The sequence below is a fragment of the Salvelinus sp. IW2-2015 genome, unplaced genomic scaffold (assembly GCF_002910315.2).
Source record: "Salvelinus sp. IW2-2015 unplaced genomic scaffold, ASM291031v2 Un_scaffold516, whole genome shotgun sequence".
NCBI classification, from domain to species: Eukaryota; Metazoa; Chordata; class Actinopteri; order Salmoniformes; family Salmonidae; genus Salvelinus; species Salvelinus sp. IW2-2015.
In genome coordinates, this window is record NW_019942567.1 from 703,985 (window position 1) to 717,612 (window position 13,628).

A 13,628-nucleotide genomic window follows, 5' to 3' on the forward strand; every position below is an offset into this window, starting at 1 on the left:
AACCCATGACTCTGGCCAGACATGGATAGGACATGAGATATGTAGTCTGATATTTAGCACCCAAGATTCTCATCCATATATCAGTGAATGCCCAACAACAGTCCCCTTAGCAGACAATTCACATGCTTTACCATAATACTGATAGGAGGGCCTGGTAACTATTYCCACAACACAAGTAGACTATTTATTATTGACGACTCGTAAATACCACCACTCAAGATTAATTAAGTCATGCATTGCCTCTCATAGGTCTCTCTCTTTTGGGCCATGCAAGATAATGAGGAAACCCCTCCAAGAGAAAACACTATAAAGTGGGTCCACACACTCAAAGAAAGATATTCTGCTTATTTTAAGGATGCTTTAACCATTCTAAACTAGGCCAATGTAAGTGTTTGTTCAATTAAAGGTGTGGATTACACACCATTTAGACAGAACTAAAGGTTATTGAGGTACCTACAGGCTTCCTAGGACTATACCTAACACTTATTAATTGTTTATTTTTGCCTTGTCATTATGTCATTATTATTGTCATGTCTTTATGTATGTTATGTTTGCCAAGTAAGCCAGTATGATGCAAGTAACATTCCCTAAAACATATTCTAACCTGGAGAAATGTTTCATAAATAAACCCCCACTATATATAGACTAGCAGAGCATGCTTTTAACCTACTATGGCATATTTAGGGTTTGTAGCGAGAGCAATGCCAAGTATTTGTGTAGCGGATGGATTCCCGGCAACACACGGCCATGTCTGAGCGCAGGCCCCRAAGACTGATCCTGAGGTCACACACTGTTTGTGTGACCGGGCCCTACCATGAGTATGCTCTCACACACACGAACACACATTAGTCACCAGCCAGCTGCCACTTAAAATGACATTTTACCAGCAGCCTTATCAGACAGAGGTGTCAGAATGCACTTCAGACAATGCACAAAATGATGAGCCACTGACACCAGATCGTCTCCTCTGTGGGTGTGTGTGTGTGTTATGTCTAAGTGCCTAAATAAGAGAGTGCTTGGCTAACAACCTGCCTTAGCACTAACAAACCAGAGCCTAAACAGAATCAGGCATGGCGAGGAAGGCCACCTCATGGGGACTTCTGGTCCTGCTGTATCAGCAGACGTTGATGGCAGTCCATGTGTTGGGCAGACCCTACCCTGCTAGCAATTTGGCCCAATTGAAGATAGGTAGCTACTAGTCCAGTCAGTTGATTTAGGTAGGGCACACTGATTCTTTGTCCCTGGTAGAATTGATAATAAAGTTGTGTTGAATTGGATTGATGGATGGTTGTTTGACAAAGGGCCTGGAAACTTTTGTGATCTAACAACAGCTAGTCAAAGACAAAATGTCTGACCTAATATGCGCTCTTCAAAACCATCTTTTGAGTAAAATATCTAGACTTCTTTTGGAATGAAGGTTTCTTGTATTTGAAGGGAAATACATTTTGAATCGCCTTCATGTCAATGGCTTCAGGAACTTTTTTGTCTGTGATAGATGACCAAAACAGTGCCCAGGATACTGCAACTAAATCAAGTCGTGAAATATTGTGACGTCCACGTCAATTCCCTGTTCTACAGAATCTACTGGAGCGATTCGAGGAGACCTTGGCTGCGGTGGACTACGAGGGTGCCAACCCAAAGCACCAACACAGTCAGGCTAGCCCAGGGTGAGACGTGGCCCCAGAGCCCCCACAGAGGCTTCTGCTCTCAGACGTCCGGGAGCCAGCTGCAGAAGGGAGCTACAGCGGGGCGCAGAGTCAGAGGGGCCGGCTGCAGGACCTGGTCATGGCCACCAGGAGTAAAGCTTACACCGGGTGCTTCGGAGCCAGGATGAACCGCATCGGGAACTCAAGTGGCCTAGGCTGCCGTCCTGAAAAAGGTAGCTACTGTAGTACAGTTAGTTGATGTATATACAGTACACAGAAAAACATGTGTACTTGTTTTAACTTCAACAGACGAGTTACCTACTTAAGTTATGTCAACTTAGTTGCATTATAAGATGCATGTTGAGGCAACTTAACATTTGAAGTCATGGCAACTCTTTTTAAGTCGTGAACCACTATTGTGATGACTTGTGATACTATTATGACACATGCTATTGTTATAGCAAGTAGAATAGAAAACATTTGTGAACTCAAGATTTTAGTATCAACTATGATCTACCATCTTCAGTACCAGTCAAAGGTTTGGACACACCTACTCATTCAAGGGCTTTTCTTTAATTTGACTATTTTCTACATTGTAGAACAAGACAGCAAAACTATGCAATAACACATATGGAATCATGTAGTAACCAAAAAAGTGTTAAAGCTATTTTATATTTTGCCTTGATGACAGCTTTGCAAACTCTTGGCAATCTCAATTGGGTTGAGATCGGGTGATTGTGGAGGCAAGGTCATCTGATGTAGCACTCCATCACTCTCCTCCTTGGTCAAATAGCCCTTACACAGCCTGGATGTGTGTTTTGGGTCATTGTCCTGTTGAAAAACAAATGATAGTCCCACTAAGCCCAAAACAGATGGGATGGCATATCGCTGTAGAATGCTGTGGTAGCCATGCTGGTTAAGTGTGCCTTGAACTCTAAATAAATCACTCAGTGTCACCAGCAAAGCACACCAAAGCATCACACCTTCTCCTCCATGCTTCACGGTGGGAACCACACATACGGAGGTCATCCGTTTACCTACTCTGCGTCTCAAAGTCATGGCGGTTGGAACCKAAAATCTCAAATTTGGACTCATCAGACAAAAGGACAGATTTCCACCYGTCTAATGTTCATTGSTCGTGTTTCTTGGCCCAAGCAAGTCTCTTCTTCTTATTGGTGTCCTTTAGTAGTCGTTTCTTTGCAGCAATTCAACCATGAAGGCCTGATTCACGTAGTCTCCTCTGAACAGTTGATGTTGAGATGTGTCTGTTACTTGAACTCTGTGAAGCATTTATTTGGGCTGCAATCTGATGTGCAGTTAACTCTAATGAACTTATCCTCTGCAGCAGAGGTAACTCTGGGTCTTCCTTTCCTGTGGCGGTCCTCATGAGAGCCAGTTTCATCATAGCGCTTGATGGTTTTTGCGACTGCACTTGAAGACACTTTCAAAGTTCTTGAAATCTTCCATATTGACTGACCATCATGTCTTAAAGTAATGATGGACTGTTGTTTCTCTTTGCTTATTTGAGCTGTTCTTGCCATAATATAGACTTGGTCTTTTACCAAATAGGGCTGTCTTCTGTATACCACCCCTACGCTGTCACAACACAACTGTTTGGTTCAAACGCATTAAGAAAAMAAATTCCACAAATTAACTTTTAACAAGGCACACCTGTTAAAATGTAAATGCATTACAGGTGACTACCTCATGAAGCTGGCTGAGAGAATGCCAAGAGTGTGCAAAGCTGTCACCAAGGGAAAGGGTGGCTACTTTGAAGAATCTCACATATATTTAGATTTGTTTAACACTTTTTTGGCTACTACATGATTCCATATGTGTTATTTCATAGTTTTGATGTCTTCACCATTATTCTACAATGTAGAAAATAGAACAAATAAAGAAAAACCCTTGAATGTCTGTAGAATAACTTACAGGAAGCACACTACCTTTCAAAAGTTTGGGGTCACTTAGAAATGTTCTTGTTTTTGAAATAAAATKACTTTTTTTCTAATTAAAATAACATGAAATTGATCATAAATACAGTGTAGACATTGTTAATGTTGTAAATGACTATTGTAGTTGGAAACGGCACATTTTTTATGGAATATCTACATAGGCGTACAGAGGCCCATTATCAGCAACCATCACTCCTGTGTTCCAATGGCACGTTGTGTTAGCTAATCCAAGTTTATCATTTTAAAAGGCTAATTGATCATTAGAAACCCCTTTGCAAATATGTTAGCAGACCTGAAAACTGTTGTTCTGATTAAAGAAACAATAAAACTGGCCTTCTTTAGACTAGTTCAGTATCTGGAGCATCAGCATTTGTGGGTTCGATTACAGGCTCAAAATGGCCAGAAACAAAGCACTTTCTTCTGAAACTCGTCAGTCTATTCTTGTTCTGAGAAATMAAGGCTATTCCATGCGAGAAATTGCCAATAAACTGATGATCTCGTACAACGCTGTGTACTACTCCCTTCACAGAACAGCACAAACTGGCGCTAACCAGAATAGAAAGAGGAGTGGGAGGCCCCGGTGCACAACTGAGCAACAGGACAAGTACATTAGAGTGTACAGTTGTACAGTTTGAGAAACAGACGCCTCACAACTCCTCAACTGGAAGCTTCATTAAATAGTACCCGCAAAACACCAGTCTCAACYTCAACAGTGAAGAGGTGACTCCGGGATGCTGGCCTTCTAGGCAAACGATCTCAGCCTGAGATAAAAGATGTGATTCACAATGCTACAGTGTGGAGTGTCTGGTGGGGATGTGTTCTGACAGGCAGCGTGAACGGGACGCCAGTGTTGGTTACGCTAAAGCGAAGCCCTGTCACTCCAGTCTCACTCAWGTCAAGTTGGGTTACTCTTTAGGAATTACTCTGGTGTTACAGTGAAGGATCACCACAGATGGCAACGACCCATTGAGAGAAGGTGCTACAATTTCAGGAGGAGCAGCTGAGCCGTGCAGGAACTAATCAAACACAAATGATGTGCCTGGAGACTTCTCCTTAACGGTGTCAGGATCACTTGTAAACCGTAAAGTGGRACCGCAACTCCTGGACTTTTCAGTGACTGTGATCCCAGTGATAAGAACAGGTGCGATGGTCCATGGAATAACAACCCCAGGAGGATTTTTCCACTGTGGCGGAAGATTTGCCTAATTGGTATTTGGTAGTGGGCTAGGTTCCCAGAGCCAGTCAAATGTGGAAAACTGGGACCAGGACCTCGTGTAATCACTCCGTATCCGGCACATCAGAACACCTTACACAGCCAGCCTGACAATGCATGTCATTTTAGTACCAGGCAACAGGGAGTCTGGACAACTCAAGCATTGGAAAGGTGAAGTTGTGCACTATGACAATATTTCTCTATATATAATATGCTATCATTGAAAATAACACAACACTTTTGTATTATATCTTCCKAAAAATATTTTCTACAATGATAATTATACAAAAATAAGATGGATACATTTGAATGATTTACAAAACAGAGACCTTTATTTTGAAGAGTAATGTCAAGGCACAAGACAGAGGTCTCTGCTTTCTCTTTTCAAGGGACCTATGGTGTTTGCCAAGGGCTTGCTTTCCTACATTTGTCAAGCTTTCACAAACTTCTCAAGCTAAGAGCAATGCCTAAACCTCCACAGCAGACGTACTAAACACAGGTGGGTCCATAATGTTATTTGGCAAAGAAACGATCCCTCTGGTCCCAACGCTAGCTAAGCGTAGCGCATTTACCATTTGTCATACAACCTCATCTGATGGCATGTCATATGCAGAGACACAACATTTAGTGTGGATATAAAGTAGCATGATACACAAAACCAGAGGAGGCTGGTGGGAGGAGCTATAGGAGAARGGGCTCATTGTAAAGACTGMAATGGAAAAAATCTGAATGGTATCCAACACATTAAACATATGGAAACCACGTTCGACTCCGTTCCATTAATTCTATTCCAGCCATTACAATGAGCCCATCCTCCTATAGCTCCTCACACCAACCTCCTCTGATAAAAACATTGATTTAAAATAACAAGTGTGTTATGGCTAGGYTTGCAAAATTKCAGTAACTTACCCKAAATTCCCCGGTTTTGGGAAAATTACCCTTACATTTTGAAACCCAAGCTATGGCAATGACACAAAGAATAATAATGTATTTTTCCCCAAAGTAACATCGGTCCGTCTTGTTATAGASCAAATGTAATGAATGCCATTTCATGTGATCCATTCATAGCACATGAAGCAAATCATAAAAAATAAAATGTTCATTTCTTAAATAAAACATTTAGCAAAKAATATCACACAAATAAAACAAAGAATACTTAAGTGTATAAATATGTGCCATCATGGTTTGTCATAATTGATTATCTTTACATCTATCCACACTATTTAGAAGGCATAGAAAAGCTGCACTCGCCTCATCATCACGTTTAAGGTAGACTCTGCAATATGACATCACCATACACCCGTGTTACTCACAATTTTTTTGTAAGGGGGCCACTTTGGGTTGAGACAATCATTCAGAGGGCCGCACAGATCTTTCATTTGTTGTACTTCTTCTTCCAATATTATCAATTAGCAATTGAGAGCAAATTCAGAGCAATGCAATTGATTTGATGTACAGCACATCACAAATATATACATACACACATCAAATAGGCTACATCACATGTATACAACCCATATTAAGGGTTACCTCAGTAGTTGGATGTGCAAAAATGTCCCTTCTGCTCCTTGACTGAATTCATTCTAAATGTAGAGTCTATTGTTGCTATCCTTGTGAGGCAATCCAGGTGTGCATTGGTCAGTCTGTTTCTCTGCTTTTGTTTCACAACGTTCATTGTTGAAAATGTTGCTTCACATGAATAAGTGCTGACAAAAGCTGATGTCACCTTTTGCACACACTGCTTCAGAAGTGGATACTCTGTGTCTGACCCACAAATGGGTAACACCTGATCTTAGTTGATCTTGCAATGTGTCATTTGACTGCAGCTCCACTATCTCACTCTCCATTCCAACACGGTCAGGACAGAGGGCTGTGATGACTGGGGTCAGAGATGACACTGGCACATGAAAGGGGTTCTCAATGAAGTTGAACAACTCCTTGTACTCCGTGATACCCTTGAATCAAACTCCAACTTCAACTCTTCCAACACACGCACAAATGCATCATAGTTAAAAGGTTGCAGTATGTCTGGGTTGGATGTGGTGACTGCTCTGAGTTTTGGGAAATGAACAAACTGTCAGGTATGAACAGTGTGGTGATTTTAGTGAAATGCWGTGACCACACGCAGCATTTTGCCTGGAGTTCTAGCTTTCCCTTGGAGCTGGAGATTCACCGTGTTCAGGTGGCAGGTGATGTCAGTTAAAAAAGCCAGCTTTAATATCCACTGTGGATCATCCAGCTCTCGCTCCTCTCTCCCCTTGCTTACAACAAATTCACAGATTTGAGGGAGGAGAGATAGAAATKTTTCTAAAACTCTGCCASGAGACAGCCATCTCACCTCATTGCGAAATATCAAGTCGCCGCATTCTGTATAGTATTCCTCCAGCAACTCGKAGAATTGCCGGTGATTCAGTGCCCTCCCAATAATAATGTTCACCACGGGCACGACTTGCTGCATCACATTCTGTAAGTCACAGTCTTTGAGTTTAGCCACAAYTGCTTCCTGATGAATGATTCAATGAAATMAAACAAATTTGGGAATATCCTCTCTCTTTCTCATCAGGCCTATGAGTCCCTTCTTCTTCCCTCGCATGTTTGGGACGCCATCAGTGCACACAGATGCCAGATTTGACCGGTCAATATTATTATCAGCAACAAATGTAATAAGGGCTTTCAGAATATCCTCTCCTTGTGTTTGCACTGAAGGGGCAGTAAACATAGAAGTTCCTCTCTGAACGACTCGTTTTGAGMGAAGCGGACCCAAACACATAATTGGGCAATGCCACTTATATCAGTGCTTTCGTAAAGCGCAATACTAAAACATCACGCCACGGATATGTCGGTAATCAGTTGCTTACCGATGTCCTCGCTTCTATGCGTCTTGTTATGGTCAAGTCTGAGAGTTGCAGTCCCTTAATTTGCTTTCAAATAGCTTCCTTGTTTGTGAAATCAGCATACAATATTTTGGCTGAGGCCAAAAAACATTATTTGACAATCTCCGCGTCTGTGACGGCCTTCTTGTTTCTCGCGAGTATCCAAGCAATCTCATATGTTGCCTCTGTCATTTTCTCTGCAACAGTGCTAGATCTGTCCATCATTTATTGTTGTGCTTTGGGCTGTCCTTTGAGTTGCGCTATTTTGTTGTTTCTGAGGTTGCTCTGTGGCGGATGTTTTGTGCCAACAAAAAATGGTGGTACTTTAAAGATGGGCATGGTGTGACTGGAAATGTCGCTCTAAATTTGCTCGTTTAAAACAATTGACTGCCTTCTGGCAAATAAGACAAAGTGAGCTAGTCCCATCATGCAGTACAAAAAAATACTTGTCTGTCCATTTCTCTTGGAACTTTCTGTGTTCTTCTTGAATCGACCATATCCTCCTCTTAGCCACCGGAGCCGCGTTTGCCAGGTTAGCTACSTTAGCTAGCTGCATTTTCCCGCCGACATCTTCCTGGTTTTCCTGAATCTCCGGTGGTTGTTCGTTCGGAGCTGTCACGTTGTTCTCCAGCTCTTCCCCCTCATTTTCATTGTCAATAGATTTACATTTCTTTTTTTACAATAAATCGATCCATGTCAACCAGTCTGCAAAATTAGCTAGTAGCAAACTGATATGTGTTGGTCACTGTAGCTGAGCAGCTGCGTTCTATTTCGGCAAACGTTCTATTTCGGCCTTTCTGTTCAACAGCTGTGCTATACTGCCATCTATCTGCCGTCCAGAGAACAATAGATATATTCAATGAAGTGATTCAGGCCTGCATTAAACACATTTAATTGAAATTGTATCAATGTTATGTATTATGCATGGAATATAAGAAATTCARAGCGAGCCACAAATTAAGGGCATGCAGCCCGCGGGCCTTGCAATGAGTACCACTGCCATACAAAGTGGGGCAACTTCCTACTTACACACATCAACTTTACAAGAGAGCCATTACTGGCTTATCCCAATTTACACCATCCCTTGAGTCATGTGATGATGTCATATTGCGGATTCTACCTTTAAAGTACCACAATTTTTTGTTGGCACAAAACTACTTCCATACTTCCATTCATTTGTATGAGTTACCTTCAGACGATTCCAGTGACACTTGTGGTTGGGTCGTAGAGCAAAGCGGAGAACACAATAGTGTTTGTGAGAATTTGTAGGCCAAACCATTCGGACGCTATAGATGTTTTCGTGAGAACACCGATTTTCAGGATGTCTCATGGTCTGACAAACACAGCTGTAGCTCGGCCACCTTCAACCTTCAACCGCAGATGCGGAACGCCTGACATAGGCYGATGTGGTGGATTGTTACGCACCCCATGCAAAAACACAGATATCTCTAGCTTAACCTGACAGATTTTGATGGGATATTTTTGTTATGTTACTTAGATTGACGCACGGGTGCGCCAATAGACTCTTAAYGATTAATACTGACAACCAAACGTCCACCCTTTTCTGTCTAGAAAATATGCTGAGTCTTCCTTAGCCCAGCATATTTAGTCAAAATAACAAAAATAAAATGAATAAACTTTTGTCGATTCKATTCCACTCTCATAACCTTGTTGCCTGAATATTTGTGAGAACAACTGTCTGTTGTTAAGCTTTACATATGCAAGTGAAATGATGCATTTTCGTGTTAATGTAGCTCCAAACATATCCATTGATTAGAAATGGTCCCTAATCTTGATCTCTTGATAAGCCTACTTTGATCGAAGCCCTGGCGGAACAGTGAAATGGTTTTAATGCAAATATATAGAATAGTACATTTAAATATACAGTAAACATAAAATAAAAAAATACAGTCAGAAATCTAAACAAAAGTGCTACAGTGATAATGATGATAAATCGTTGGTTGGTTGGTAAAGRACGGAAATTTGTTGGGACACGGAGGATGTCTTTGGGTGATGGAAGGCTCCTCAGCAGACAAAAGTCACCAGCTTTCATTACAAGGGGTGTGTGCCTATTATCTCATACAGAGAATGGATGCCGTGCGGTTGGGTGTGTGTAATGGATAAGACTTGGAAAAGCATGGTACAGGTCCAGTTAAAGGGGGGATTGTGTCCCAAGGACAGCAAGACGCAGGCGGCTCTTGTCGGCTTTAAAGGCTGGACTCTGGAGCTCAAATGGTGATGTAGGGCTGTCTGAGTTTCACCAAAAGGAACTCGTGGGTTAAATTGTGTCGTGTGATTATTCCCACAATCTGAAAGAGAAGGTACAGGCAGCCACATCATGGAGCAAATTGCTTCCTCTACTCTAGACAGACTCTCAAAAAGAATTAATTAGCTACAGTAGTTCATTAAGAAAGCAATTTCTCTGCTTAGTGCTTCTATGCAAAATAAAATTCTAGAGCTCGTTTTGACGGATAAAATAAGTTGAGTTACTCACTTGAAGCTGCGTTTATGTCAGAGAGAATGTTGATAATTCATGCCAGTTTAAATTTGAACAATATGGACATTTAATACATACTGTGTCAAGCACTTGGAATGAGTCTATGGTGTGTCTGTCTTTATGATGGACCAACAGAGACATGTTGTGATTTGAATGGTTGTTATTATAAATCTGGGTTGTATTCATTAGGCACCAAACAGAAGGAAACAAAGGGGGGACTACTTGAACTTGTCCAACAAGAAACACTCCTTTCTCTTTTCCATTGCAAACCGTTTGGCTACGGTGTTCACTGATGAATACAACCCTGTCCACAGAGAGTAAACAGGAAGTAGAAACAGGAAGTTGAGGAATGGGTATAATTAACCCTTTGCAGTAACACTCACCTCTCCTACGGCATTGACCACAGGCAGGTGTCGGAGGCGAATGGTTCTGAACAGGTTAAAAACTTGGGACACATGCGTTTTTGGGGACACTGTGTAGGGGCATGGGTTCATGTACGGGTGACGTCCTGAAAGTGAAAGATGAAAAATAATTTTCCCTTTTTCGCATTGTCCATTGTATTGACTCGATAAAGAGATGTCACACATCCATTATGATTGGCTGGGTCGTACCACTATAATGTGGGGTTGTAAGTGCAGTGTTAGCTGTAGATGTAGTATTTTATTAGGATCCCCATAAGCTGTTGCCAAGGCAACAAATACTCTTACTGGGGTCCAAACAGAGATAAAACATATCAAACAAKACATTGTGCATAATACAAATTTACATCGCTACATTATTACATTACAATATTACAATAATACATTACTAAGAAGAGTGTGTGGGTGTTGTGTGTGGGTGACTGTCTCTTCACAGTCCACGCTGTGCCGTGAGGTGTTTTATCAGTTTTTTATTTTTTTATCTGGATTTTACTGCTAGCTTGAGTTACGTGGAAGAGAGTTCCATGTTTATGGCTCTACAGTTGAAGTCGGAAGTTTACATACACTTAGGTTGGAGTCATTAAAACTTGTTTTTCAACCACTACACAAATGTCTTGTTAACAAACTATAGTTTTGGCAAGTCGGTTAGGACATCTACTTTGTGCATGACACAAGTAATTCTTCCAACAATTGTTTACAGACAGATTCTTTCACTTTTAACTCACTGTGTCACAATTRCAAGTGGGTCAGAAGTTTACATACACAAAGTTGACTGTGCCTTTAAACAGCTTGGAAAATTCCAGAAAATCATGTGATGGCTTTAGAAGCTTCTGATAGGCTAATTGACATCATTTGAGTCAATTGGAAGTGTACCTGTGGATGTAATTCAAGGCCTACCTTCAAACTCAGTGCCTCTTTGCTTGACATCATGGGAAATCAAAAGATATCAGCCAAGACCTCAGAAAAAAAATTCTGGTTCATTCTTGGGAGCAATTTCCAAACGCCTGAAGGTACCACGTTCATCTGTACAAACAATAGTACGCAAGTATAAACAGCATGGGACCATGCAGCCATACGAAAAGCGCAAATCAATCACAGAACAACAGCAAAGGAACTTGTGAAGATGCTGGAGGAAACACGTACAAAAGTATCTATATCCACAGTAAAACGAGTCCTATATTGACATAACCTGAAAGGCCGCTCAGCAAGGAAGAAGCCACTGCTCCAAAACCGCCATAAAAAATCCAGACTACGGTTTGCAACTGCACACTGCGTACTATTTGGAGAAATGTCCTCTGGTCTGATGAAACAAGAATAGAACTGTTTGGCCATAATCACCATCCCAACCGTGAAGCACGGGGGTGGCAGCATCATGTTGTGGGGGTGCTTTGCTGCAAGAGGGACTGGTGCACTTCACAAAATAGATGGCATCGTGAGGTAGGAAAATGATGTGGATATATTGAAGCAACATCTCAAGACATCATTCAAGAAGTTAAAGCTTGGTCGCAAATGGGTCTTCCAAATGAACAATGACCCCAAGCATACTTCCCAAGTTGTGGCAAAATGGCTTGAGGACAACAAAGTCAAGGTATTGGAGTGGCCATCACAAAGCCCTGACCTCAATCCTATAGAAAATGTGTGGGAAGAACTGAAAAAGCGTGTGRGAGCAAGGAGGCCTACAAACCTGACTCAGTTACWCCAGCTCTGTCAGGAGGAATGGGCCAAAATTCACCCAACTTATTGTGGGAAGCTTGTGGAAGGCTACCCAAAACGTTTGACCCAAGTTAAACAATTTAAAGGCAATGCTAACAAACACTAATTGAGTGTATGTAAACTTCTGACCCACTGGGAATGTGATGAAAGAAATAAAAGCTGAAATAAATCATTCTCTCTACTATTATTCTGACATTTTACATCCTTAAAATAAAGTGGTGATCCTAACTGACCTAAGACAGYGAATTTTTATTTGGATAAAATGTCAGGAATTGTGAAAAACTGAGTTTAAATGGATTTGGCTAAGGTGTATGTAAACTTCCGACTTCAACTGTATATAGTACTGTGCGTTTGCTAGCCTCTGTTCTGGGCTAGGGGACTATGAAGAGACCTCTGGTGGCATGTCTTGTGGGGTATGTATAAGTGTCTGAGCTGTGTGTTAACCYATTTAACAGATAGTTCYGTACTTTTAACACGTCAATACCTTTCACAAAGACCAGTAGTCAATCTCTCCTCTACTTTGAGCCACYAGAGATTAATATGCATGTTGTTGATATTAGTCTTCTGTGTACATTTAAGGGCCAGACATTCTGCTCTGTTCTGGGTCAACTGTATTTGCCTATGTCCCTCTTTACAGCACTTGACCATATAATGGCGCCGAAGGAGATGGACGCCGTTTTACGAACCTGTAACCAATTGTGCTATTGTGTATATTTTTTCATGTTATTTGTAACTTATTTTGTACATAATGTTTCTGCCACCGTGTCTTATGACCGAAAAGAGCTTCTTGATATCAGGGCAGCGATTACTCACCCCGTACTGGAGGAATCCTTCCTRCCTTCAACGAGTCGGACGGGAAGGATTTACTCTAGACACCCGACAAGACCTTCATCCCCGGCATTCGCAGGAGGAAAAGACGGCGGTCCGGGTGCCTTGTAAGGATCTGTCGCCGAAAGGGTAATCTACCTTTACCATRGGTCCTATTAGCCAATGTACAATCCATCGATAATAAAATAGACGAACTACGAGCACGTATATCCTACAAACGGGACATTAAAAACTGTAATATCTTATGTTTCACAGAGTCGTGGCTGAACGATGACATGATTAACATACAGCTGCCGGGTTTTAAGCTTTTTCGGCAGGATAGAACAGTAGCCTCTGGTAAGACAAGGGGCGGCGACCTATGTATATTTGTAAACAACAGCTGGTGCACAAAATCTAAGGAAGTRTCAAGGTTTTGATCAACTGAGTTAGAGTATCTCATGATAAGCTGTAGCCCACACTATTCAACAAGATAATTTACATCTAT

The 13,628-nt window shown here is 41.5% G+C and overlaps 1 pseudogene; it reads right to left on the reverse strand.

Moving 5' to 3' along the window:
* Positions 1–5,124: 5,124 nt before the first annotated feature.
* The window catches only part of LOC112068445 (H(+)/Cl(-) exchange transporter 6-like), a 48,415-nt pseudogene continuing 39,911 nt past the window's right edge, over positions 5,125–13,628 (reverse strand).